Source organism: Acipenser ruthenus, chromosome 5 (assembly GCF_902713425.1).
Source record: "Acipenser ruthenus chromosome 5, fAciRut3.2 maternal haplotype, whole genome shotgun sequence".
In the NCBI taxonomy this organism is placed as follows: Eukaryota; Metazoa; Chordata; class Actinopteri; order Acipenseriformes; family Acipenseridae; genus Acipenser; species Acipenser ruthenus.
The window spans coordinates 13,376,283-13,382,478 of record NC_081193.1 but is presented as its reverse complement, the minus strand read 5'-3'; positions in this window follow the sequence as shown (position 1 = coordinate 13,382,478).

Genomic DNA, 6,196 nt, shown 5'->3' with positions numbered 1-6,196 from the left:
ATAGTTCCAGTCGTGAACCCCACTGTCATGTAGTTATAAAAATATTGATTAACTTGAAGCAATAAATAGATTTAAAGTACTTCCCTTAGTTCTTTATTAAATCTGTGAATGGTCGAGTATTCAGTAACTGATTCTTATGCATTGTTTGTAATTCCAGTCCATTGAATCAGCTTTCACTTGCTCCACGCTCTGTCTTCCTGCTGTCCTCCGGGACTCTTCCTCCCAAGCATCTATTTTCCTGTTCCGGGTTCTCCCTTTTTATGGGCTAGGTGAAATAAACTCGTGTCCAGGTGAGATTGATTACACATGGTAGCTGGTGGTGTAATTTGGTTCTTATAACATCCAGGGGCGTGCACAGGAATAAAAATTTGACCGTTATTGGGGGGGGGGGGGGGGCTCATTAAACAATATATATGTGTGTGTTCGTATTGATAAATAAATAGCATTACACTCACTCGCCATTTCAATAAAAGTCTGTACGCTGTGGAGCTTTTTAACACAAACACATCTTTCTGCAGTTGCAACTGTAACAGGTAGCGTGGCCAAAAGCAGCAGTAGGTTTATTATTTGGGACTGCATACCCGTGTTTATTTACGCTGTGCATTACACATTGTTGTGTATTGCTGGGGATCTTTATTTCGTCACCAGACCTGGAATTATAAAATAAAAAGAAACCACTTTCCAACTGGATTACAAATCTCTGTCTGTTAATTACGCACCGCATCACTCCTGCACCTGTACACCTCAAAACATGTTGTCACACATAGTGATGCAGTACAGTATACTGTAGTTGTGCAAACATTTTAATATTCAGTATATTTTTTCTTTTTTTGTTACGCATTTCATGCATCAATATTAGCACTATACTCTTGAACAATTACAATAATTCTCACAACTGATGCTGTCTTTGGCCTTATGGTGTATATGAATGTGTGTAATGGACATATTCTATAGGTGTTTTTCGTGGTGTTTTGGTATTTTGGACTGCAGTGAAGTTCAACGGGCGGTCATCATGCTGATTTGGCTACATAAAGTGAAGGATCCTGAAAAGGTCAAGAAGGAGGGCAATTTCATTTGGTGTCAAATTTCAATGACTCACCTCAGTCACGTTTATGACATAATCTCATGTGAGGGGAGTCAGGAAATATACCCACAAGACTTCCCTGATGAAAAACGAATGGCACTTTGTTGCATTAAATGACACTCTTATACCATTAGAGCCAGGGTTTACTGTACATATTAACATTGCTTGCATTTACATGCGAACATTGCTATATAGAGTGAATAGGTATACTACAAGCACTATTTCATCTCCACACTTTATTATCTAGCGATAGCCAGGGGTCCGTGGCCCTGGCTCTAATGGTATATTATAATGGTATATTCTATTCTTCATAAACTGAGGTTCTGTCTGCTTTGTGAACATAAACATATTTTTTAGACTATGCTTAACTATAAGGTCGTCTTCTACATGGTCTGCTGTTACTTCATGAACTTTATACACATTTATCTAAGTTTACCATAATTTAATTACAAAAACACATTATACACTGATCTATAATGAGTATTCAGGCATTTGCGTCAATCATAATTCAGAAGAAGGTTTTTGTAACTGACCTCAATAAAAGTGACACTACAACAAATGTAAAAGAAAAGTGTTATTTAATAATAATAATAATAATAATAATAATAATAATAATAATAATAATAATAATAATAATAATAATAATGGAATGGATCATAAATGGTAAGGTTTGTTCTTGATTAATTATTTCTTGAGAAACCAAGAGACACCATATATTGTGTATAAATAAATGTTGTTTTCACTGGTTTTAGATTATTAGCTAATTAGTTATTCAGTAATCACTAACATTGCATAGTTGTTTCTGTTCTTGCAAGAGAATGATTAATTCCACAATTTATACCATCTATTGTTGTTACTGGTACCTTTCTTTTTTTTTCATCAGTTAAGAAGCCTTTGGTTATGTGATGCCTTGGCAGTTTAAAAAAAAACATTAACACCAAGCAATGTCTGAGGAAAAGCAAGGGTTCCATCTAGTGATGAAATGGATTTGTACACCCTGGACAAGAATATACTGAGCCCAATTCTTTCAGAAGAATCACATTTTTTTCTCCAAAATGTGATTTATACCATTAAATGTATATAGACAAAGTATATTAATATTCTTAAGTTATATTCATAACAATCATTTTGTAACATTAAAACATGGCCATGGTGTTTAATAACTCTTTAAATCAAACAGCTTTGAAATGTACAATACTAGCAACCTCCTCTGGGCTAGTTCTATAACCTGCATTTTCAATTTCTTAGATTTGAATAATTAAATCAATATATTTCTTCTGGAGGTATATATACAGTACATCAAACAGATTCAAGCAGAACTCTTTCTCTATTATAAAATGTGCAAAGAATATATTGTTTCTTTAATTTAAAGCCCCACAAAAGTTCAAGAGATCCTACATATTGTGGCTCACAAATCTCAGACATTAAAAGTGATCCATCTCCCTCCCTTTTTATTAAAAATGACTATTATTCCAACAAATATGTCACATTTGCCAGGGCTGTAAATACACAATTAAAGCTATAAGTAACATGTTACCGTGGCCAACATCCATTGTATGTAGGTCTAAACAGTTTGACACACAGACAAAGGCATCCATATACCCCCAGATTCACGATAAGCAGTACAAATTTAAATGTAGCATATTTTATTATTTGTTTATTTAGCAGACGCCTTTATCCAAGGCGACTTACAGACACTAGGGTGTGTGAACTATGCATCCGCTGCAGAGTCACTTACAACAACGTCTCACCCGAAAGACGGAGCACAAGGAGGTTAAGTAACTTGCTCAAGGTCACACAGTGAGTCAGTGAGTGAGCTGGGATTTGAACCAGGGACTTCCTGGTTACAAGTCCTTTTCTTTAACCACCAGACCATACAGCCGGACAGACAGACTGACACCTCACTTCAATACACCTAACCCATCTAATACTCTCAATGATTTGTGCTAAATAATCTTAAGTTTTATCACAAATGGACATGTGGTTCTCTAGATATTTTATTATTATTATTTATTATTATTATTTATTTCTTAGCAGACGTCCTTATCCAGGGCGACTTAGCAAATACAAATACATTCAAGTGTTACAATACAAGTCATACAATAAGAGCAAGAAATACAATAATTTTTTTTCAAGTGTGACAAACCACAATTCAATAATACAGCAGATAATAGTGAAAGTTACATCAGGATATGATTAAATAGTGATAGTTACATCAGGATATGATTAAGTACAAAATACTACAGGTTAAACACTTGGCAGATTACAATATTCTGAAGTACAGGATTAAATGTAGTAAAATAGGGGGCAGATAAGAGCAAAATAAAGCATATTTAAATGAAGGGTGATAGTGTCCCAGGATACAACAGAGGAGTTCTACAGGTGCTGTTTGAAGAGGTGAGTCTTAAGGAGGCGCCGGAATGTGGTCAGGGACTGGGCAGTCCTGACATCTGTAGGAAGGTCGTTCCACCACTGCGGAGCAAGGGATTCTTCGGATGTTGCTCAGGAAGAATCGGCAAGTGCGTGCCAGAGTGGAGATGTGCTGGGAATAAGAGAGGCAGGGGTTCAGGGTGACTCCAAGGTTCTTAGCTGAGGAAGAGGGAGAGAGTGTGGTAGATTCCAGAGGAACAGAGATAGAGAGATCAGAGGAGGTGGAGGAGGAGGGAAAGAAAAGGAGGTCAGATTTAGAGAGGTTGAGTTTGAGGTGATGCGAGTGCATCCAGGAGGAAATAGCAGACAGACAGGTAGAGATACGGGAGGAGATGGTGGAGTCAGAGGTGGGGAAGGAGAGGAAAATCTGAGCATCATCAGCATAGAAATGGTATGAGAAACCATAGGATGCGATGAGGGGGCCCAGGGAGCGGGTGTAGAGAGAGAACAGGAGAGGACCCAAGACTGACCCTTGGGGGACTCCAGTTAAGAGAGGGTGAGGTGTGGGGGATATTTAAAAGTATCACATACAGAAAGACAAACAGACAGCCTCCATAGTCCCACCTCCCCAAGATTCGTTTGCCTGTCCTAGCTGGGGATAAAAAGTCTTTGACTTAAATGATAAATGATATCACTGCTCAAGACACTCTGGTAACAGTGCTATGGTTCCATCCAAGGCATTAAAAAAGCATTACCTTCGATGAGATATTTAAAGGAGATCTATGTGTAAGACGACTAATCACTCATAAAATAATGTCTCTATTAAGGGGATTTAAATGTAGTACTGAAGAGACTAGTGTACTCTCTATTCAAATCCTTACATTAATTGAAGTGCTTGTCATAACTTCAAAAGATTGTTATTTATGACAGTATAAGAGAATTAGTGAGCCATATGCTAAAAGCAGAACCCCATCACATTAACGGTGCTTTTAAGATAAAGTGATTGGCTCTTCACATCAATCATACCTGTATCTACAGCATCATAAATTGATAAGCAACAAGGTGTTACAGCTGTGTGCTCTTTCATGGCTGTCAGAGGGCTAAATATTCTCTTTACGCCTGCTGTTTAGTTACAAATAAGGCAAAGTGTTGCTAAATATTTTGGTTAGATTTGTTTTGTCCCCAGGAATCAAATAAATATATAATGCAATTATTTAACGTAATTTGCTTACAGACGCAACATAACTAATGTTCCTTATGAAATTCCCATTCCATGTCCTTCAGGTTCAAACAAACCATACAAAACAATGAGGACAAATCTAAGCTGCTATCTGTGGTACAGTATAAAGCAAATGACAACAAAACTCTAATGTACTTCAAAACACAAACTAAATGTCTCAGATCTCGTCATGGAGATAAATACACATTTTCTTTTTCAGTTTTCCCAGAAAAATAAAACCTTTTGGTAATAATGGTCTACTGATTATTATTAAATTTGTGGAAAGTGAAATCTAAACACAAGCAGAATTTTCTAATAATACTACCTCATATTAATATATTTTGCTTGATACAAACATCCATGAGGGTTGTTGTGGTTGGATACATGTGTGCCTATTGACACTGTACCGTAACAATAACAATGGTTTCTGATGAAGCAGAGTGCTAAACAGATATGGCAGAATGCACACTCAGTCAGGAAGAATGCCATTTTGATGGCAATGAGGCACTGCAGCTTTAAAACAAAAAGCAACTGGAAAATGTTCTCAAAGAAACTCAAATAATCTTTCTTTAACAAAATAACTGTAATGAATAGGGATTTGCTTTAAATTGATGGCTTACATTAAATGACATGTGAGAAAGTACACTATTTGGGAATAAGTGTAAACAGCAGGATATCATCTTAGTTTCAAACAAATATGGTTAGGAGAGACTTAATACAAGTTTTTAAAATCCAAAAAGGAGTCAATAAAGTAAAATGCCAGTCACTATTTGAAGTGCAGGAAGTCGGCCATCTTGGGGAAAGGGCGTAGCTGTAAGACTGCTTAACGACTCTATTGTGATCAGCTGTGTTGTGTGCTATGATTGGATAGAGTGTGGCGCCTTACCGATCACAGGGAGGAGTTTAGCAGTAAAAAGGTGACACAGCTACCAATGCTATTGGAGGATGATCCCGAGGCCTACCTCGTCACGTTTGAGCGTGTGACTATGGTGCCAAGATGGTCTCAGGAATAGTGAGCCACACAACTTGCCCCCTGCTTGATCAAGGAAGCACAGGCGGCCTACCAAGACATGCCGGATGAGGCCGCCTTGGATTACGACCTGGTCAAGCAGGCAATCGTCCAATGTCTCAACGTCACCGTAGAGACATATCGCCACTGGTTCTGGAACTACCAATGCCCCTCTGGAGTCAGGCCCCACATGGTGGACCAACATCTCAAAGACCAGCTGACCCGCTGGCTCTGCCCCACCAAACGAACAGTCAATGAGGTGGTTGAACTGCTGGCCATCCAGCAATTCAATCACGTTGTGGGAGCAGAAACAGGCCTGGGTCAGCCGCCACAACCCCACCACGCTGTAACAGGCCATCTTCCTGGCAGAGACTTTTGAGGACCCTCTGACTTCGGCACCGTCCACCTCTCCCTCCTTCATACCCTCTCTTCCAGTCCTGAAGACCCCTCTCCGAAGGGCACCCATCACCCCAGATCTGCACACCCTCGAACCCCAAATGGGCGACCTCCCTCC